Source organism: Artibeus jamaicensis, unplaced genomic scaffold, assembly GCF_021234435.1.
Source record: "Artibeus jamaicensis isolate MK-2021 breed Jamaican fruit bat unplaced genomic scaffold, CSHL_Jam_final contig_233, whole genome shotgun sequence".
Classification (NCBI taxonomy): domain Eukaryota; kingdom Metazoa; phylum Chordata; class Mammalia; order Chiroptera; family Phyllostomidae; genus Artibeus; species Artibeus jamaicensis.
The window spans coordinates 48,931,676-48,954,225 of NW_026521486.1; the positions used below are offsets into that span (position 1 = coordinate 48,931,676).

General features: G+C 51.0%; 1 pseudogene; it reads right to left on the reverse strand.

Annotated features, from left to right (window-relative positions):
- Positions 1–475: 475 nt before the first annotated feature.
- On the reverse strand, positions 476–4,005 carry LOC119041560 (latexin-like; annotated as a pseudogene).
- Positions 4,006–22,550: the final 18,545 nt, after the last annotated feature.

A 22,550-nucleotide genomic window follows, 5' to 3' on the forward strand; every position in this document is an offset into this window, starting at 1 on the left:
GCCCAGAAAGAAGAAATGACTTATTAAGATTGCTCATCAAGTGGATGGTACAGAGGCTTAGAACCCAGGTCTCTCCGGTCCAGGTTCAGGGTTCGCCATACTCACGTCCATGCTGGTCTCTTGCTGGCATCTGTCCTGACAGGTTGGGGCCAAAAAGAGCCATAGGTTAGGGGCTGGGAACTCCAGTGAAAGACTTGAGTGTTTCCACTGAAACCAGCGGGGAAAGGGGGACGCTCGATAGATGGTGCTGGGGGCCCGAATCATTGCTGAGAGATAATAGAGATGGGCCCAAACTACTGGTGTTTGGATCGAAGATTGTTTTTAATTGAAGCTTTTTATCATGGGCTGCACACAGCACTAGTACCTTTTTAGAGACGTTTTTGAATCATGACGCTCTTTATTATTGAAGCTGTGCAGCTCTCTACTGTAATCAAGACATTTACACAAAGTGATGCCTTGGGATTTGTTTAGCTCCTTAAGCCAGAGACCAGTGAACCCTGGCATATACCCCGTCAGTAAGCATGCTGCCACCTCGACCAGTGTTAGGGTCTTCGTTTATCGCCAGATGGCTGTCACGTTCCACTTTAGCACCAGGCCGTGAGTGCCAGAGCGCTTGCTCGTGTTTGCAAAGAACACTCTCCCGAGGTGCAAAGTCACGCAGTAGAACATAGTCTAACCACTGAAGTCATTATCTCTTTGCACTTCCTTGACACTTGGAGTCTTTACCATTTTATACCACATGTTTTCAGCAGAATTGTACCATATTATCTCACCACATCAGCTCACGCTAAGCGCTGAACTGGTTTCATTGCTGGAGATGTTTTCAAAACGTGTGGAATATTTTGTGATTCTGGCAGTTCCTTCATGGACTCGAGTCTTTGACACAGTGTATTATCTTCTTCATGTGGGTTCTTTGCAATTTCTCCTTCAAACGTCAAGTAGCCTTCTGGTGCAGTGTCTTGCCCATTGGAAAGTAAAGTGCTTCCGCTGTGAAGTTCGCTGTCACTTGTTTTGGATCCTTTCTTCCACAGAAAACTGAAGGTGATACTATGTCCTCTTCCTGGACTATCCTCCATGCTGGCTTGTCCCACTCTCTGCACCAGAAACAGCTCCTGGGTCCCCTGCTGGTGCCTGATGCTGGTCTCCACCACCGAGGCCGCCCTGGGGGCTGGGCAGTGGGCAGACGGAAGCTGGGTGAGTGTGGATCAAAGATTCAGTGTCATAAGTAGAACCACAGAAGTTCTGTAAGAAAGTATTGGTGAATTGATTTATAATTTTGGAATGGGAAGGCTTTATAATCAGGATGGAAAACCTTGGAGTCATACAGGAAGATAGTGATATATTTGATTACATAATTTTAAAAAATACTTCTATATGGAAAATTACCATAAAAATGTTACTCCAATAATGGGGAAAACATATTACAAAGGGATCTTTCTTTAATTTATAAGGAAACTCACACAAATGAAGTTAAAAACAGTCTGATCATTATAATAGTTAATACTTAATGATCATTTACTATGTGCTAGACTTTATTTTAAGTACTTAGATGATTTCATTTATTTTTAAGTGTATTTTATTAATTATGCTATTACGGTTGTCCCATTTTTCCCCCCTTTATTCCCCTCCAGCCTGAACCCTCCCTCCCACCAGCATCCCCCCTCCTTAGTTCATGTCTACAGGTTGTACATATAAATTCTTTGGCTTCTCCATTTCCTATACATTCTTTACCTATTTCATTTAAACCTCACACTAAGTAACCCTATGAGATAGGTGCTATAATTTGCATAGCTGAGGACAAGGAAACAGTTTGAAAAATAGTCAAAGAATATAAACAAGTGGCCTACAGAAAAAAAGAAATACCCAGTAAACCAATAAGCATACAGATATTTATTTAAAATAAATAAAGCCAATAAATATCTAGAAAGATGCTTGACTTCACTCACAATTAAAGAACTACAAAATAAAACTGGAATTTACGCATCCTTTCTCACCTCTCTGCTTGGCAAAAAATGAAGCCAGCACCCGAACCGGTGATGTGTGGGGACCACCCTACCTGAAACTGACCCTCTGTGCATCCTGAGTTCTACCTTGGGGTAAGTTCACCTCACCAGAACACTAGACATTTGAATCACATTAGCTTAGCTGCCCCGTGCAAAAATGCCTTTGGGCCAGTTCCATTTCAAGGTTACACTCGACAATGGTTGATGTTTAGTGGGAAAAAATGGCCACATGAAAAGCCCTGTATTGTTTTTTTCTTGGAAAAAAACTCCCACTGAAGGTATTATCTACCATGGTAATCTGTGTTACTTATATAAGGAAGGACCCACTCGGAAAATTCCCTTTAGGTTAGAGAAAGGGCTAGAAACTCCAGTGAAAGTATTTACTACTAGGAAAAACCTTCTCTCTTCTGAAGACCTGATATGTTTTATTTTACCAGATAATGGTAATTATATGACCCCCTGCTTTTCTTATTGCCTTGGCTGCCAGGAAGCTCAGAGCCATATTTAATGTTCCACTACAGCAACAACAAAACAAGGGTGGTTGACATCTGACTTCTTACCTCAGTCTGACTTCATTTTAACTCTTTCCTCTCTCCCTTTCACTGGTTTCTATCCTTCCACTTTCTTTTTTTTTTCTCTCTTTTGAGAAACATTCATTGTTGTTCCATCTACCTGTGCACGCTCACCGCTGCTCCCTGTGTGGGCTCTGACTTTGGCACATGGAGGTGACACTCTAACCAACTGAGCTACGCAGCTAGCACCCCACTTACTTTTTAATTTTCTAATTCTATTTTAACAAAATTATTGTAAATCTGTGTTTAATTGGAAGCTATCTCAAAATCTTTTGGAAGCAGGTGGAATGTAGGTAAAAAGAAACAGTCAACCCCCCTTATTTTATAAATGAGAAAACTCAAGTCCTGTAAGTTAAGTGACTCACTCCAATAATCTGTTAATCAGCTCCTGCCCCTGCACACAGGCCACTCACACTCTACTGTGAGCTCCTGAAAACTGTGTTTATCTTTGAGACCTCAGCAGCCACCTCTGAGCCAGGTATGGCGGCCACCTCAGTGACTAGGTAGGTTGAAAACATTGTAAGCATGGGAGGAAAGGGACAGCTTTTGCATGGAACAAGGTCTGGTGGATGGCAGGTACCCATGAGAACTGAATTAGTGACCGGGGTGGCCTCAGTCCCTGGCCTCACCTTGTCCCACCCAAACACCCCTATGGCTCCAGGACTCTCAGCCCCAAACTGATGAGTCCGTCTCCCCACCCCCCCTCCGCCCCCGGCCCACCTTAATCTCCACCTGCTGCAAGGCCCTCTGGCCCGGTGCAGCCAGCTCCCAGGTCTTCTGGAGTCTCCGGGCCCTGTCCTGGCCCTGAGATGCCTGGGGCGGGGGAGGTGGGGTGGGTAGGTGGGGGAATGGCATGCCTTCTGAACCCTGTGCGGCACCCTGCGTGGCTGCTCATTAAGGGTAACTGGTGGCAGTGATGATGATGAGGAGGAGGACATGGGTATCTCTGTCCTTGTAACCCTCAACGAATTTGTGTCCTCATACCCCTGGTTGGCAGAGGGGACAACAGAAATGGGCAGGTCACACTTTCTCCACTTTCCCATCCTTCCTTCTGTGCTGGGAGGCAAACGAGTGAGAAGAGACAGGGAGGTCCTACGGACGAGGTGAAGGGGGTGGGGCTTCCTCTGCCGCGGCCGACACTGAGCCGGATTCCCATTGGCTGCCACCCCAGCACCCTCTGCCAGGTGTTTCTCACCTGGTTCTTTTCCGGGGCAGCCTCTGTGGAGATGGCTAGAAGAGATGAGGTCTGACCCAGGCCTTCTGACCCAGACTCCCTGGCTGAGGGGCAACCAGTGTTGAGAAACTGCCAGGCACAGGGAATGTGGAGCCAGAAGTTCCCTCTAAGGAGTCATAGCCCAACACCCAGCCGCCCCAGGGGCGATCCTGCCCAAGGGAGGGGCTTTGCCCTTGGTTCTCAGCCTCACGTTCATGGTCGCAGTCGCACTGGGCACTGGGGGCAGGAGGAATGGTCCCGCTTGGTCTCCGCTACGTGAAGGGTCTGCCTTCCACACCGCATGCTCCAAGGGCTTCTCTGGGCAGGGACCATGACTGTCTACACCGCTCGGGCCACTCCCGTGCCGTGAGCACCGTGGTTGACGCTGACACGCGAATTCCACCCGCACCTTCCTCTTTCCCTCCGCAGCAAAGCCACCAGCTTGAGCAAACCGTGTCAGATGTGAGCCCTGTATGTCCTGGGAACTTCGTTGCCCACTCGGTGAGAAATGACAGCCCAGGCCGAAATACGAGGCTCGCCCTTGACTCCTGTGGAACCCAGGCAAGGTTCCCATACCAAGTGTCTAAGTATTAAAACGTTATCAGTCAAGGTAACAACGTGTCAAACTGTTACATCAAATGTCCTATCAGCCTACACGGATAATATGTTGTCATAACAACAAAAAATGTAAATGTGTAAAGCTGTGGTTATTATAGAGCTGAAAGGTACAAAATACCACAGGACTAAACCCCGTCGCTGTTGCGCTTGGCCGACCTGCTGCCCGTGGACTGGTCGCGTCTGGTGGAGCAGTGAATACATCTAGTTCCCAAATAATCGCATGTTTATTCAGTAAAATGTTTTCTTTGTCATAAGAGAACCACCGTATTCATGATTATGATCGAGATTGTCACATAATTTGTGTTCTGTTGACAATCATGTCCAATTATATAAACTTGCTTCAGTCATTGTAGTTCTTTGTTTTTTATTAACTTTAATTTGGAAAAACTTTACAGAGGCTGGAAATTATCAATCTAATTCTCAAAGCAATACTTTGACTCAGAATTAAACCACAAATTTTCTGCATCATGTACAAACAAAATAATTAGGTGGCATACAATATATGATCGCTGTCACAAAAAAATTACAAAATGTTAGTTTATTACATAAACTGCTACCCCTCATATGGTGAAAATGTCTTAAAGCAATCTTTAGAACAGCAGTTCTCACACACCTTTACGTCAGAACTCCTTACACTCTTAAAAAATCACTGAAAATCCCAAAGAGCTTTTGTCTATGTAAATCATAACTACTGATATTTCTCATATTAGAAATTGACATTGGGGGACGGGCAATGGGGGAAGGGTTTTCAGGAACTACTATAAAGGACACCTGGACAAAACCAAGGGGGGAGGGTGGAAGCAAGGGAGGGAGGTGGGTTTGGTTGGGGTGGGGGGGAGTGGTGGGGGGGAAATGCAGACAACTGTAATTGAACAACAATAAAACAATTTTTAAAAGAAATTAAAATTGATAACTTAAAAAAACCACACAAACACACATTCCGTTAGCTGTCAGAGCAATGGTGACATCACACATTGTGAGGACATTGGTGGGAAAAGGGCAGATGGCGTCCGTGTATTATGATGAACATGGTTCTGACCTCAGGGACCCTCTGGAAGGGCTCGGGACCCTCGAGGACCCTCACACTCCGCTTCGAGAAGCAGTGCTGTAAAGGAGTGTGAAGAACTGGCATTGTTTCCTACATGTCCTGTCTAGACCTATAAATATACACAAACACAAGCATTATAAGAACCAATCTTACAAAGCATTCCTCAGCTGCCACAGGGGACTTGGTGACCACTGCGCTAACTCCTAAGAGACACAAACCGGAACACGAAGAGAAGCAATAAAAGGGACACTTGGCATTTCTGGGGAGCAAGACTTTGTTAGGTGGGCATCTATTACCTCCCTGCTGCCCGAGAGCAAGGACTGGATGAGTTCGTCAGTCGTTTGTAAGCACTTCCTTTCTCAAACCCTGCCTGCGCTCTGCAAAAGCAGCTTCGGTCTCCTGCATGCAGCTCACGACACCCACACCTTGTCAGCATTGAAGTTCAGCAGCTTTTTGTTTCAAGAACACACAATGAGGGAAGTGGAGAAGCACTTCCTGAGGGCCTGAACTTCACTACTTCCTGGAGTGGATGCTTAGGTTGCAGGCCATGCTCTATCCTCAGTGTAACAGGTGCCCCTAATGCATTTACTTCGTGTGCATATGGTGACATGCTGAGCCCTCTAAAGCAGTGAGCCAGAGCACGACCCCTCTTGGCCCCCTCGGGTCCGAGTGCAGTGCTCCCGCACAGGCTGCAGGACTCAGAATCATACAGTCTTAGCCTCAGAAGAGACCTCAGTGGCCGGCCCGCCCAGCCCACCACTCAGGTGGCACCCACAGGTGGTCACAGACATGGATTTGCCAGGAAGCTTAAGGTCCCTCACTTGCATGGCCCTTTATGAGCTTAGAAGGGACCCTACCAATCTGTTCACGTGGCCATATATTTCCATAAATTTTGTTCTTTTTCTCAAAGAGCTCCTCCCAAATTGTACAAGCCTCATACCACACTGCCTGGATCCCCTCCACACGATGATGGTCTTCTCTGCTCAGGTACTTCTCTCAAAGGAACTGGACTCCGGGCCAGGAGACCCAGGCCTGAGCCCCGGCCTCACCGCAGACTGGCTGTGCAACCTCGGAAACAACAGCAGGCTAAGGGCACTGTCCTGTGCCCTTCCCGTGCTTTGGAAATGCCCCCCACCCTCCCAGAGCTTTAGGTTTCTCTTTTGTGGAATGAGGATGACACCCATCTACACTCCCCACCTTGCTTTTGTATATTTCTTGAGGGCAGGCCCTGCCTTAGTCACCACTGTGTCCCCAGGGCCCAGCTCAGTGCTGGCCCAAAGTCGGAACTCCCTGAAAGTCGTGGAGATGAGCACAGGTCTGCCGACTGTGCTGCCCGAGGCTGTTACAGGCACAGTGTGAGCTCGGAGGGCTTTGTCCTGCGGGGGACACTCCACCACTTCCAAACTGAGACACTAGGCAAGGACTCAGTTTCATCGTCTAGATGGAGGAGCCACAACACCGGCTGGCACCTCATTGGGTTATGGAGAGGAGCAAGTGGGAGAATCTGCATGGAGCACTTAGCGCATGAGTGTTAACTGTGTGCTAGGCAGGTAGTTTCAGGAGCAGGCAGAGAGCTTTGCCAACTTCTCGCTTGCTGAGGGCGAGGACTGGGTCTCACATGCAGGTGCTGGACTACAGAACCCAGCTCCGTGCCCAACACACAGCAGGGGCTCACCCAACAGGGCAGCAAAGGAAGGAACACGTAAAAGTGGATAAGACGTTTCTTACGGTGAGTTAAAGTGCTGCACCTGCTGCGCGTTGGCAAGGTGGAACTACCAGTTTCACTGGGCACTAAGTATCGAGAATTGCCTTCTTGCCTTTGTCCTCTGAGCTCCCGGCTCTGCTCTAATGCTGAACGTAACAAAGCTTTTGAATTATTAGTGGACCCACTGATACCGCCTTCTGCCAACCCTGGATTCACTAGATTCTCCCACAAATAACCAGAAAACTGGCAGGATTTTCTCTGTAACATTTAATTTAAATTAACATTTCTCTATTTTTTAATTATGCAAGTAATATGTGTTCATCATAAAAAATATTTCAGATGGAAAACACAAAACAAAGAAAATCAAACTAACTCCATGAGCAGAGAATTGTCAGTAAGATTTAACGTCTCCATTTCCATTTGTCTACAAAGATGGGGACCCTGGCTGGTGGCTCTGACGGTTGAAGTGTCGCTGGTACACCAATAGGTTGTAGGTTTGATTCCCAGTTGGGTCACAAATGGGAGGCGATTGATCTATGTTTTTCTCTCGTCAGTGTTTTTCTCTCTCTCTCCCTTCTTCTCTCTCTCAAAAAAAAAAAAAAAAAATCAATAGTCCTGGCTGGTGTGGCTCAGTGGATTAAGCGCCGGACTCCAAAGCAGAGGGTCCCTGGTTCAATTCCCAGTCAGGGCACATGCCTGGGTTGCAGGCCAGATCCCCAGTGTGGGGAGTGCAAGGGGCAACCACACATTGATGTTTCTCTCCCTGTCTTTCTCCCTCCTTTCCCCTCTGTCTAAAAATAAATAAATAAAATCTTTTTAAAAAATCAATAAAAAACATGTCCCCGGATGAGTATTAAAAATAAGGATAAAGGTTATAAATAACTTTTAAAAGTAAAATCAAGTTCTTTTTTTTCACTTAATGTATCTTGAACATCTTTCCACGTGACATTCTCTCCCCGTTGCCCGGCAGCGGAGACCCTGTCGCTGGGCACTCGAGTGCTCCCATTCCCTCTCCGCTGTGGATAAGCCGCTGTCCCCACTCGTGAGCTGTTCGTGCACGATGGGGACATGTGTGAGTCTACAGTAAATCAATCAGACACACCTTCAGTGTTCGGGGAACAATGATCACTACAGGAGCCTGCTTCTTGCCCACAGTCTTACGTGACCCTCTCGCTGGGGCCAGCCAGTCACTGGACACGGGCTACACTCCCGCTCCTCCCGCTCCCGTCTTCTTCCCTGGGGGTCCCCCCCCATGACATCCTCCAGGTGAGAGTGTGGCAGTGTTTTTACTTCTTTTTAAAATGGGCTAGGATAAGCATGAATTATCTTTCTTGTTAAGATATAGTCCATATAACAAACAACAAACTTCAGCGGATTTTTATACACTCGCATGGTTGAGCCACCATCACCCCTATCAGATTCTAGAACATTTTCATCACCCCCCAGAGAAACCCCCACGCATGGGCAGTCACCCCCACTCCCCCTCTGCCTGGCCCTGGCAGCCACGGACTCACTCACTTTTTCTGTGGATTTGCCTCTCAGGTTCTTTCACGCCAATGGAATCATAAAATAGGGGGCCTTATCTCACTAAGCATAATGTCTTCAAGGTTCATTCATGTTGTAGCATGTTCTGAATCTCCTTCCTTTTTAAGGCTGAATAATAAATATTTTGTGTGGATGGACCACACTATGTTTATCTAGTTGTCCGCTGATGGACACTGGGGCTGCTTCCACCTTTCGGCTACTGTGAATAATGTTGCTATGAACATCAACACGCAGGTATGTGTTTGAGCCCCTGTTTTTGATTCCTGTGGGTGAGTAATGGAACAGGAGGGGAGTTGCTGGATCGTGTGGTAATTCCGTGTTTACTTTTTTGAGGAGTCACCACACTGTTTTCTACAGTGCCGTGTGGCTGCTCCATTTTACATCGTCATGTATGAGAGTGACATTGCCACGTATGAGGGCTTTGATTTCCTCACATCCCTGTCAACACTTGTTATTGTCCGTGTTTTTTATCATAGCCAACCAGCCTAGTGGGTGTGAAGTGGCATCGTGTTGTGGTTTCAACCTGCATTTTTCTAATGACTAATGATGTTGAACCTCGAGACCCGTTTTCTTCTGAGAGTTTTACAGTTTTACCCAGTCCATTTGGGCCTTTGATAATTCTGACTTAGTTTTAGTGTAGGGTTCAAATGCATGTAGATATCCCGTGTTCCCAGAATCACTTGTTGACAAGATGATTGTTTCCTCAGTGATTTGTCTGGCACCTTTGCTGCAAACCAATTACCAGTAAACATGCGGGTTCCTCCCTGGACTCTCACGTCTGTCCCATTGATCTGTTATGTCTGTCCTGCGTCAACCCCACGCAGGCTTGACGCTGGATACGGAGCGCGCGGGAGCTTGGTAGTGAATGTAAATCAGGAAGTGCGACTCTTCCAACTTTGTTCTTTTTCAAGATTTGTTTTGGCCATTCGGAAGCATGAACTGCTTTTGTAGAAGGAAATAATACATCTTACTATGAGCCGAATCCTCCGTACCCAGATCACGAGGACCCAGATGCCACCTCCTCCTGGGAGCCTCCGCAGCCTCTCCGGTCAGGACCCGCCTTCTCTGACAGCATCTTGTGTTCCCAGGAGGGTGCTGGGATCGCCAGTCTATCGGATGACAAGCTCTTGGAGGGTTGAGGATCATGTCTTATTTACTTGAAACTATTTTCTAGAGCTCCTGGCATACAGCCTAGGACTATGTTCGGGCTGAGTATATGCCGAATGAATGAATGAGTGAATGAATGAGTGGATCGATAAATGAATGTTATTGAGCCACTCATATGGTTCATATTCTGATCAGAACCTGGGCAAACATCCACACAAAAAAAGCCTTAAAAATGCATTCATGAAATGTGTGGCTCTACCACTACTGACAAGTGTCATCATGTGTTGTTTCACCTGAGGTTTCCTTAGTTTATTATAATCATTGTAATGCTTGTCGGTAAGAGGAAAAAAATGTGCCAGAATTACCGCAGGAATTATGTGTGAATTGCATACTCAGGCGTTCCGCAGCCAGGGCCCGGCCTCAATCAATACTGTAACACAATCCAGACAGGTCTTATCAAAGCATCAGACCTTGCTTAAGCAAAAAGATGATTAGCCTTTGAATTAGCACTCCAAACAGGCTCTTAATTAATCCACTAATGATTTTCATTGTTTAGAGGGATTAACCCTGATCCTAGAGCTCTGTGCACATATTTGTGCCTTAAACAATCCAGGGAGAGGTGGGGTTTGGGTTTCTGCCCTCAGTCCAGGCTTGGAGACTGCCCACACACCACCCGTCTGAGTCAGGGGCCAAGTGCAAGTTCATGCAGGGGGCCCAGAGCAGGAGGGCAGGAGTAATTCTGCCTGGGAGACAGGGCGGTACTGGGCCACACGAGACCTTTGAATTGAACCTGGAAGCCTGCCTAGGATGATGCCAGGTAGAGACCAGGGCTGGAGGGTTCCAGGCAGGGTGGGCAGGATGTTCCAGGCAGATGGACCACCAAGAGAAACGGCACGTTCCCAGGCATACCTTGCACCAGTACACACTCATATACTCAAATGCATCCTTCTCTCACAAGGGCCAGTCAGAAACTGTCGGAAAGTTGCCCTGGCTGGTGTGGCTCAGTGGATTGAGTGCTGGTCTGCAAAGCAAAGTGTCACCTGTTTGAGTCAGGGCACATGCCTGGGTGGCAAGGAGGTCAGGTCCCCAGTTTGGGGTGTGCAAGAGGCAACCACACATTGATGTTTCTCTCCCTCTCTTTCTCCCTTCCTTCCTCTCTCTCTAAAAATAAATAAATTAGATCTTAAAAAAAAAAAGAAAGAAACTGATAATGTCATTTCATCTGCCTGAGCCAGCCCACAGCTCAAAGTCCCACCAGAATCTGAATTCCAGCTGTCCCTTTCTGAACAGGGCACTTTATGTCTGCCGCTCCTTGACTTTCTTCCCATCAGTGCAGGCTCTATGGCTCTGTATTTGCCTCGAGGCTGGGCATTCCCTTCAGGGTCCTTACTCACTGCAAACGGTGGCACTAATCCCAGGAGGCTGGGTGTGACCTGGGCCGGAGGTCGTTGGTCCTAAGGAGGCTCCTGCCCCTGCTGGGCCTTTGGCTGACCAGCCAGGTGATGGGGGCGGGGGAGCCTGCACAGCCCTGTGGGCCACTGAGTGGGGTGTAGCCTTGCCCAATATTTAAAGCATTTCCTAGGAACAGTTCCAGTGTGCTTCCTTTCATCAATCCATGATAAGTATTTATTGATCATTTACCCTTAAAATTGTTTGGCTAGAGTATTACAAACATACATTAAGATGCACGTGCCATTGTACCTAGAGCCTGAGACTCCTTTACCGACTGAGCACATCTGCGTAGCCGGAACTCGGATCGAGAGGCAGAGCCACACCCCAGCCCTCTTCGCGTGCCCTTCCCAGTCACCTCCCTCAAGGACGACTGCTGTCCTAGCATGTGACAGCACAGATCAATTTTATCTGGGTTTGTACTTTATAAAAATAGAATCATACATTATGGACTCTCTTGGCATTTACTCTTGAACAAACAGACTGGTCAAAGACTCAAGAGGTCAGGAGAAAGGGTGTCTGGCTCTCTCGAGGGATAGGGACCCCCAGATGTAAAACAGGGTAAGTCATGTGTATGAGGGTCTCTGTGGTCCTTGAGGAGGTGGGGGAGGCAGGTGGCCTGGTGGAAGGTGATCTGGTCTAGGAGTCGGACACGTACATTCGAATGTGATATTTAGTCGAAGTTTGCTGGGCAAGCTAGGAAAACCTCTTTGCCTCTCTGGACCTCAGCTGCACCCTCTGCGGGGCTGGAGTAGTTCATTGTTTCCCACCTTTTCACCAGCACAGACACCTTCTCTTATCTACTCCCACCCCCACCACTGCCCAGGAGGTCATGCTTTGAAAAATGTAGCCGACCAGCAGGTAAGTAATGATTAATTGGTTTCCCCATTTCGTGTTAAGGGAAGATGAATGAAGCCGACTCAGATCTGCAGCAGATAGCGAGCTGTGCCACCCTGAGTTGATAGAATTCCAAGAAACAGCCAAGGTTCTTTATGGCTGAGTTACTTGACTGCAGGCGTGAGGGAAATGTTCAGAGCCTGGTGCTCCCGATGAAACAAAACAGACAGCTTGAGAGCCCCCGTCCCAGCCTTCATGCAGCTGGGGCCCAGCAATCACCACCAGGCAGCCAATCACTGATACGCCAAGGGTCTGGGGGTTGCCCAGTTCCCCCTGGAACTGACTGTAGAGTTCTGAAATATGGACCCATCCCCTCTCAACCTGACCTCAGCCCCCAAACCCACTCTGTGCTATTTACCTCGGGGGAAGGGACCCCTGCCTGGCCCAGTGCTGGACAAGTCCTGGAGGCCCAGGGCAGTCTCCTGCCGCTCCAGGAGACTGTGTGGCAACTGCCGATGGCACTTGAATTCCTGGAGCTCTGCGCTAAGAGTCCTCTGCCACTCCAGGCAGCCCCCGCCTTTCTGGAGAGAGCTCCAGTGTTCTCTTCAGGAATGCGGCCCCACTTCCTGCTCCGGATCTCAGACTCCGCTCCTCCCTTCCCTCTGTCCCCCCCACGAGCTCTCTGCTGTCAGCCCTGTCCCCATTTCTGTGTGTGACCCAAGCAAGGATGGGATGGCGTCTGCTTGAGGACAGGAATTGTGCTTGCTGGCGGGGGAACAGAACCGCACCCAGAATGAGTCTGGATTGGTCTCCAGCTGGGGGCAGGGAGGGAGGAAGCTTGGGGAGGGTGGCGCTGGATTTGGTTCAAGAGAGCTTCTTGGCAAAGGGGACTCACGCATGGATGTGGGAGTGTAGGCAGAGCTCTACGGAACGAGGTGTTCTGGGGGCAGGGGCGTTGCATCCGGGACAGTCTCCATGTGGTATTCTGGGCAGTATGAGGGCGTGCAGGGCACCCATTCGAGAAGGGTGAAGTAACCGGAAACTCTCTAGGATGATGAGCTGGGGAGCAAAGAGGGATGCAGTAGATGAGGGGTGGGTGCAGTATGCAATGAGCTGAGTCTGCTGAGAACTTGGGACTTGATGCAAAGACACCTAGAAGCTTTGGCTGGGCATGTGAGCATGCCCGGGGCAGATAGCTGGATTGCGGGTGCGGAATGGCCCACCGATCCAGCACACAAGCCATTCCCACTGCCTTCAAGGCAAGCTCCTGGGCCTTTGTGCGATGAGGAACAGAGGGAATTCAGAGGTAAGGCCTGAGGCATCACCCTGGGGTAAAAAAAGTGCTTGTCCACTAGTTCATCTGGGTAAGCTTCTTGAAAGAGAATTAATTTCTGGAACGCGTAGCTGGTAAGACAGATAAGGTTATAGGAAGCACCATGTGAGCATTCGCTGTGGTTGGAGCAGCTCTAGAAACCGAGGACATCACCCGCCCTCAGAGCGTGGACCCCGTAGTGGAGAAGGCAGATGTGGAAAACCGTAAAGACACAGAGCTCGAGAATGGCCAGGGCGAGGGGCTGGGACAGTGCCTAGAGTGAGTTGTGTCTACAGGCGTTTTGACGTGTGAGGAGCTCTCCAGGGGATGAAGCTGGCACATACTCAGGGGCTCAAAGATCCCGTGAGAACTGAAAAAAAAAAATCACGGGCCCTCTCAGAAGCACTCACACACACATTTCTAAGGCACGGCAATGGTTAAGGACATTGAATTCTGGGACAGAGATGAATCTCAAGGACGAGGACCCCAGCCAGGGTTCAACCTGCCCTTGGCTAGTGGTTGCGAAGGCATCGGCCTCACAAGGTGGTGAGGCTGCCGCAGGGGTTGGGGTTTCAGCAGGAGCTGCTCCCTGAGACCCAGCTGAGCTGAGGGTGTGGCCGAGGTGGCCCTGGGACAAGGGGCCTAGTGAGAAGGTGATGGTGGTGACACCTGGGACAGTGGTTAGAGGTTCAGATCAAGGCAGGGGTGGCAGTGGTGTGCCTGGTGAAGGCAGCACAGTGTGGAAGTCAAGTGCGTTTGTTTCAAAGTCCAGCAGACCTTGATTTGAGCTCCAGGGCTGGTTGTTAGCACCTCAAAGTGAATGTGTCATCCCCTCCCCAACCTCACCCTCCTAACTCTGATCGTGTGGCCTCCAGGGAGCGGGGCAGCTGCACTGTGAAAAGCCTTCCAGGTGACTCTGATCCATCCTGAACACTTTGTCTCTCTCCCCCAGAACAGTGGCCCAGAAAGGTCATTGAAAAAGGAACGAGACACTCTGCCTCTGAGCTAATTAGTCCCTCCCAACCCTCCACTCACCCCAGCCCCACTCGGTGGTTCAACGTGTTCTTAGTGAGCTTAGACGCCGGGCTGAGCCCAGGGCCAAGTGTTAGAGACCCCAAACCCAGCTCCCTTCCACGCAGGGAGGGCAGGCCAGAGAACAGACAGGACAATGCTGTGTCAGCTCTGTGACCGGGAAAGTCCTGAGTACTCTAGGAACTCCCGGGAAGGGCAGTCTTGGGTCATCAGGGAAGGCTTCCCAGAAGACGGTAGTCGGGGCCAGGAGCCAGCCAGCAGGGTGGAGAGGCCTTTCAGAGAGAAGCCGCCTGTGCACAGCCTGGAGGCAGGAGGGAACACAGACAGGTCGGGGAAGTGCTAGTAACCCCGAGTGTGGCCTGTGTGGCAAGAAGGGTGTCTGGAGAGGCCAGGGGTCAGAGTCCCTCCTGTGGGTGGGAGTGGGGGTGTCTCAGTCTACAGGAGTTGTGGTTACTCTGGGGACTAGATGGAGAGAGGGGTCCCTGGGGCCAGGGAGTGGGTCAGTTGGCTGCTCTGCGGTTCTCGGCAAAGATGCTGAAGTCGGAATGGAGGGTGTCCGTGGGCCCGGCTGCCTCAGAGACGCATCCCCAGTCCGGCCGCCCCGCCCGGCCCCCAAGGGGCCTGTGGAGGGGTCGTGTGGGAAACCGTGTGCGCAGCCTTCGCCATCTGAGCGGTGCGTTCCCGTGGCCGTCCAGCTTTTCCCCACTTGCTTCTGCCTCCTTCGTTCTCCCCCATTTTTTCAGTGCCTCCTGACAAGCCTTCAGCCTCATCCTCAAACCTCTTCCCCTCTTCCTCACGGCCTGGAAACCCAGCTCTCCTCCTGGTGGTGAGAGTCCACGTCCCTCTGTTCTCTTCACTAACGAACAGTCTCCATTCCAAAGGCCTTCTCGTCTCCATTTTAGTCTCCCTCCCACAGCCACAGCCTGGAGCTTGCCTTTGCTAAAACACCTGCTCTTCTCAGAGCTTGAATTAAACACTCTGCTCCACGGACACGTCCCTCTATGCTTCTGGTCCCTCATCCCCACCTGCTTGCCCCCAAGTCTCACTCACCTAGACTGCCACCCCTGTCTCCCCACACCCCGAGACCCTCTGGCCTTCACAGCCTTGCTTCCCTGTCTGCCTCCCCCTGCCCCGCTGCCGCCTGTGCCGGCCCAGCACTCTCGGGCTGATGGAGCTGGCTGCCTCCCTGGTTTCCACCCCTGAGCTGGTGCGCCCGTGCACAGCTACTGCACACCGCTGAAGGTCCTGGCCTCTTTCCTCAATGGGCTCTTTGCACTGCCCCCTTTCTGTGCCCCACTGCAGCTCTTCCAAATCCTCCCCAGGGCCCTCAGCCCCCATCCCTCCCAGTCTCTCTGAGCAGCTGATCTTGCTCCTTATTCACAAAGAAATCAGGAGCCATGAGATGGGCATTCCCTCAAGTTCCTCCTACCCACCTTCACATTGCCACCTCATCTGCACCCCTCCTTTCTTCCTTCTGACACATGACCTTCCTTCTGAAACCTGATGGGGGCCAGCTCCTGCCTCTTCCTTGGGCGTGGAACAGCACTGTTCTCCCCGCTCCAGTCCCTGTCTCCAACACATCCTTCGCCAGCTCCTCCCATAATCATCAAACCCCTCCTGCCCCCCATCCCACCTCACCTGCCACCCACTGCCTCTGGCTGCTGCAATTCCCCGGAACCTGCTCTTACCCAGCCAGAAGCACCTCAACATGAGAACATCAGATCTCGTCTCATCATTTCTCACACAACTGCTCCTCCTCCGGAGCTCCCCATCTCTGTCAAGAGCAGCAGCGCCCAACTACACACAGTCATTCTGTACCCCCTCCCTCCATTTCCACATCCCACCACCCACCACACCCTGCAAGCCTTCACTTTACTATCTCCAGAATCCATCATTATGCTTGGTACGTGCTAGGAATTTACCTGCACATTCTCGACATGTTATTCTTCCAGTTACTTGTTTCACCAGCGTTCCTTAGAAAGCGCCCCCTGTACAGCAGCGACCCGACTCACGTTCACAGTCCCAGCACAGATGGTCGTCCCATTTGGCACGTGGCTTCCCTCATCGCAGCACTGGTAATTGACCTGAACTTCACCCATGTTGTCCAGTCTGTCTCGCCACCCGAGCTGCCTGGGAGCGTAGCTGTCCCTCCTCGTGGCCATCTCCGTCTTCTGTGGGCTTCATGCTGAATTGTTAGTGGCCCTTATGAGGAGGAGTCGTGGCAGCTCTGGAGGCTTGATGGCGGCTGTGACAGTGATGGGAAAACTATCTGAGACAGGGTGGCTGAGTAGTGAGTCTATTAGAATTCCCTCAGGGATATTTATTAACTTGTTAATGTATGCACCTAATAAATATTTATTGAGGGTCTATGTCAGGCACTGAGGTAGACTTCAGGGATACATCAGGGATCAAAAAATAGGCAGGTTCCCCTTTCTCTCCAGGAGCCTGTAGTTTATCAGAGGAGGCCTTCTTCACATAAATGTAACTGTGACCCACACAAGTGCTCCACTGGGAAGGCACATGGCACTTCAGCACGCCATGGGGAGGCTTGGTCTCTCTGCAACGGTGAAGCTGAGACCCAAAGACTAAAGACGTGTTAGGTAAGAGAAGAGAGAGCGGCCCAGTCAGAAGGGCCAGAATGTGCAAAGGCCCCGTGGGGAGCAGGGGAAGCACATGGGGTAGGAAGTCCGGTGTGGGTAGGACCGCTCTGTGTTATCTTGTAAGAAGATAGCACAAAATCCACCATTTCAACCATCTCAAAGCATTTTCATTCAGTCGCATTCAGTAACTTTGCAATGTTGCACAACCTCTACCACCATCTCATTCCAGAACGTTCCATCGCTCCAACAGGAAACCCTGAGCCATTAAGCAGCCCCTCCCCGTGCCTCTCTTTCCTCACCCCTGGCAGCCACGTCTACTTTCCGTCTCTACGGAGTCGCCTACTCTGCGTATTTCCTACAAATGGGATCACACAGCTGGTGGCCTTTTGTGACCGGCTTCTTTCGCTCAGCAGGTTTTAGAGCTGCATCTGTGTTACACCGCATATACAAGTCCTTCGCTCCCTTTTTATGGCTGAACCTCAACCCATTGCGTGCATGCACTGCCTTTCATTCACCAGGATGTGGGCCCTTGGCTGGTCTCCACCTTTTGCTTGCTGTGAATGGCGCTGCTGTGAACATGTGTGTACAAGGTTTTGTGTGCACACTGGTTTCAGGCCTTTGGATGCACACCTGGGGGGGTGACGGTCGTACGGTAACTCTGTGTTTAACTTCGAGAAGAACAGCACGCACTTCTCACTGCTCTCGTTGGACGTAACTTTAATTCAAGCTCTGGTGATAGGACAGGTAAGGATGACATCTGTGAGTAAACACTGTTTGCTAGAATTTAGTTTCTTTCATCTCTTCTTTTAAAAAAAAGATTTTATTTATTTTTACGTAGAGAGGAAGGGAGAGAGAGAGGAAGAAAAATAATCAATGTGTGTTTGTCTTTCACACACCCTCCACCTGGGGCCCAGCCCACAACCCAGGCACATGCCCTGACGAGGAACTGAACCAACAGCCCTTTGCTTTGTCGGCTGCACTCAGTCCGCTGAGCCACACCACCTGGGGCTCACTCATATCTTTTCATTGAGGCTGTTTAGAGTGGACAAGAACAGGCTGAGAAGGGGCATCCATCTAATAAACTGTCCCACACTGTCAGTCCCGCCAGGCCAGAGTGTCAGTTTGTCCCCTGATGTATCCAAAGCCCAGAACAGTACTTGGCACACAGCTGGTGCTCAATAACTATTTGCTGCATGAATAAAAAAATACAATGAACTGTTTCGAGTGCCTTAAAATCCCAAGAAAACAACATTCAGCAAGTAGAGGCAGAGAGAATGAGCCACTATTGCAGCCAGAGAGCGGGTGGTTAGAGAAGGCAAGGATTTCCTGAGCCGCGGCCCTCGCCCTTGAGGAAGCCTGGGCTCAGGTTTTTGACCACTTGCCGCACGCGGGTCCTTTTACGTTTGCTCACCCGGGAGCCCGGGGAGCCCGAGTGACTCTGGATCCCACAGCCAGGCAGCCTAGGAGGTGGCGTCAAGACCCGCCCCAGCCCTCTGGGCATCCGCCTGCCTCCCCGGGTGGGCACAGCAGGCCCTCCACACCGAGGAAAGGTGGGGGGTGGAGTCAGCCCGAGGGATTCCCAGGGCCCTCGGAAGGGCTGTGGAGAGTATCTGTTTTCCCTTCCCCCAGCAGAAGCCAGAGGGAGGGACGGATGGCAGCAGAGCGTGCAAATTGGAGGCTGATATTGAATTGCAGCAAAATGAGCAGAGGATCAGGTGACCCACCTGGACCCACCCTAGAGAATAACAAGGCCTGGGCCAGCTCTGGTGAGAAGATGGCAGGCCCAGCCCCCCAGGCAGAATCATGGTCAGAGCGCAGGTAGCTGGCCCCACAGTCATGAAGACACCATTGGTCTGACTGAGGCCTTTGCTTCCCGGGCCCTCTGCCCCTGGCCTGGGTGTCTCACATGCCACAAAGCTCCTCCTGGGTTCTGGGGGCAGAGCTGGCAGGATCGAGGGGATCAGAACCAAGTTGAGACCCTGTCCTGGGACCTGCTTTTGGGGATGAGAATAGGAACACATTCAAGCACCCATGATTCTGAGTAAATCAAGGAAACCTTCCTGGAGGAGGGTGAAATGTGTGGGGCTGGGTTGAGATCCAGGAAGATCTGAGTTCAAATTATGGCTTAGGTAACTCTAAGCTGTTGGACCTTGGGCAAACAGCTCATTCCACGACCATTTTTCCGAGCATATGCTTCATGCCAACCACATGTTAAGTTTGGGGACTCCCAAGTTGAATCCAATACAGTTCCCATCTTCAGAGCTTAAGCAAATCATCCAGGACAGCATGACCTGTGTTGTCATGGAGGTAAAGCAGGGTTCTGTGGCGTAGGGGGCAGAGGAGGTGGTGACCAGCTTCACGTCCTTTAGCCCCCCTTCCCCTAATCCATAAAGTGGGGTCGTTTTATACCCTCTTCACCAGAATCAAGATGACCAGTGGAGAAATGGAGGGAGCCTAGCTATGTGCCTCACATGACAGGCATGCAAGGAGGGGCATGCAGCCGACGAGAGGGGGGCCTGCGGACTGGGAGGGGCAGGTGGGGGCTCCTGGGTGGGAGGAAGGTGAGCGTGGTGACATGGGGGCAAGAGAGAGACCCTGTGCAGACTCTGGAAAGAGTCCTGCAGGCCACCCAGCTGCAAGAGCCCAGGAGGCTGGAGGCAGGTGCTGGGGAGTCCGGGCAGCTCAGCAGCAGCTGTTCTGAGCAGGGAGTCAGACAGGTTTGGGTGACCTTTGCAAGCGAGGTGGCGGGCGCTGCCCACAGCCCTCCCAGCCTGTTACCACCCCTTCTCGGGTATGACCCCAGGTTGGCCTGGCCCTGGCATTTGCAGCTCCTCTCTCTCCCTGTAGGGTGGAGACACCGGCTCTCCTGGGCCAGCTGGCAAATACTTTCCTCTCTGCCCTCCAGCTCTGCTTCCAGGGTAGGTGGAAGCCCAGGGAGTCATGGGGCCACCAAGTCACCCTCAGCTCCTCAGAGCCTCCAGCCTGGTCAGCCTCCCCTGAATGGAATGTGGGAGGAAGCCAGGGCCTGGGAAGAGCAATACAGCCTCTTGCGGCTGATCTCCCTTTCTTCTAGACTCCCCAGTGGCTCCCAATTGCCCTCCTGTAAGGAGGCCTTATTAATCTGCAGCCTGGGTTTGTCCGCGCAGCAGAATTATCGGGGACCCCATCAGTCAGCTTGTCAGATCCTCCGCCTTGGGCCCAAACTCCCTCCACAGTTCCCCTGGGGCTTGCACAGCCTTTTTTGAACTCCTCCAAACAACGGGGAACTCACTATTCACAAAGCAGGGTATGAGAAAGGTGTCCCTGCCCCCACCCCGATTCTCACACCTAATCCTTTTCAAATGAAGACAAACTTGTTCTTGACCCCTCCTCACCCACCAGTGCACAAGTGCACACTCCCTCCCTCTCTCTGCCCGAGCTCTGAGATCAACTTCTCTTCCGAATCAGGTCCCTGAGGAATGATGTTACGTAGCTGCAACCTGGAGGTCTCAGGGCAGGGTGCAGTAGGCTTGGGGGGACCAGGCTGTTGGCTTTGCTCATTTATTCACTTGGAAACCCTTGTTGAGCACCTACAATGTGCCAGACCTTATGGTAGGCACGGGGCGCGGGGTGTGCAATGGTAAGCAAACCCAAATATGATCCCTGCCCTCTGTTCACAGTGCAGAGGAGAAGCAAGACTCTGAAGAGATAATTAGCAGTCTCTGAGTGATACAAAGGGCAAGGCCCGCCGTTGTTGATGCTCCTGGGAGGGAGTGACTTTGAGGCCACAGGAAGCCCTCTCCAATGAGAGAGCAGTTTTTAAGCCAGGAGTGAAAGTGGTCTTTTACAAACTGTGAGTAGCAACCCATTAACGAGCCGTGAAACCAATTTAGTAGTCGTGACTGGAATGATAGAATAGAGGAATTTAAAACATCACACCTAGGAAATACTGATTTGAGAAATGTTAGTTTTAGTTCTATCTCTATGTATCTTTCTAACAGATAATGTTATGGATTAGGATATTAAATGTATTTCTTCCTGCAGGTCTTGATCAAAAAGGTTTGAAAGTCACCAGCCTGGACTTTGAGGCAGAATCAGTCATGAGAAAATGGCGGCGACACACCCACCGGCGGAGGGAGCAGCACCTGTCCTGGCCCAAAGAGGAAGCGGCGGGAGGAAGACACGCCAAGCCCAAGGCCGGCCAGGTCCCGTGGGCGCCGGGGAGCTGCGGAGGTTAGGTGTGCTCCCCTCCTCTTCCCCGGGGCCCCACCACAGGAGGACAAGGGGGACTGCAAGAAGCTGGCTCTGCCTGCCAGACCCTGGACCTTCAACCTTCTCTGCCTCCACCTGGGCTTCGACTGTCCAGATGGCCTGTCCTTTGAGCTGGGGTTCAGCCAGCCGCTGGGGAAAGATTTCTGGGTCAGACAGACCTGTATCCATAGCTCGTCTCTTCTACTCACCAGCTCTGTGGTCTTAGGAAACGCTCATAACCTCTCTGTGCCTCAGTTTCCTCCCATATAGAATGGGGCTAAGGTGCCCCTCCCCCAAAGTCCTCGTGAGGATTTTGGTTGAAGCCCAGATGTCCCCAGGGCTTTTGTCCTCTGGGCTATCCACTTTGCTTGCACAGAGAATAGTGTTGCCAGATTTAGCAAATAAAAATACAGGACACCCAGTTAAACTTCAATTTCAAATTACAGATAATTTTTCAGTATAAGTCTATCCCACATATTTTACTTATGCTAAAATTTTATTATCTATCTGAAATTCAAATTTACCTGGGCATCCCGTATTTTATCTGGCCACCCTACATAGAAATCGAATGGCTTGCCCTCTGTGCCGGGGCTGCATGGATCCCACACCCGAGATACTGCTCAGGGTGTCGGAGGGGCCCGAGCCCCCGCCCCCCAGCAGCTGCTGCCTGGGTCTGCTCTCTTCACTCAGCCCACCTCACCTGACTGGGAGTCTGCCCTGTCCCTTCTCCCTCATTCCCCAGTGTTCCCGCCTCCAGGCTGTGGTGTGTGACCCACTTTTAGCGACCTTGTGGGGAGGATGGAGGGCATCTGCAGCTCAGCTCGGAGCAGGAAACACCTGCCTCAGCTGCCAGACAGCAGGGTCCGGAGTGCCACCTCGGCGCTGCCTCTGTGCTCCCCGCCAACAGCCTCCTCCCTGGCCCGGCTGTCTCCCGTCCTCTGCTTTTCCAGGGCTCAGCCCCCTCCTTCCAGCCCCCAGCAAACATCACCCAAATCCTTATATTTTGTGTTATTACTCAGAGTCCTTTAGCGGTCTTTCTCACTCCTTTCCCATCTTGATTATTTCAGGAGGTAATACAGGGACTCACTTTCACAATCCAGCGTCCTCTTGCAGCCAGACTCCCGGGGTTCTAATTCTCACTGGCCAAAAATTCTGGAGACGACGGCGGAGAACCTCGTAAGAAACGGTGCATAGCTGCACTCCCGCTGGCCCCCGGGGGCGGTGCTGTGCAGGAAAACCCTGGGGACCGAGTCAAGGGGGGACTTGGGGCAGTTGGCCT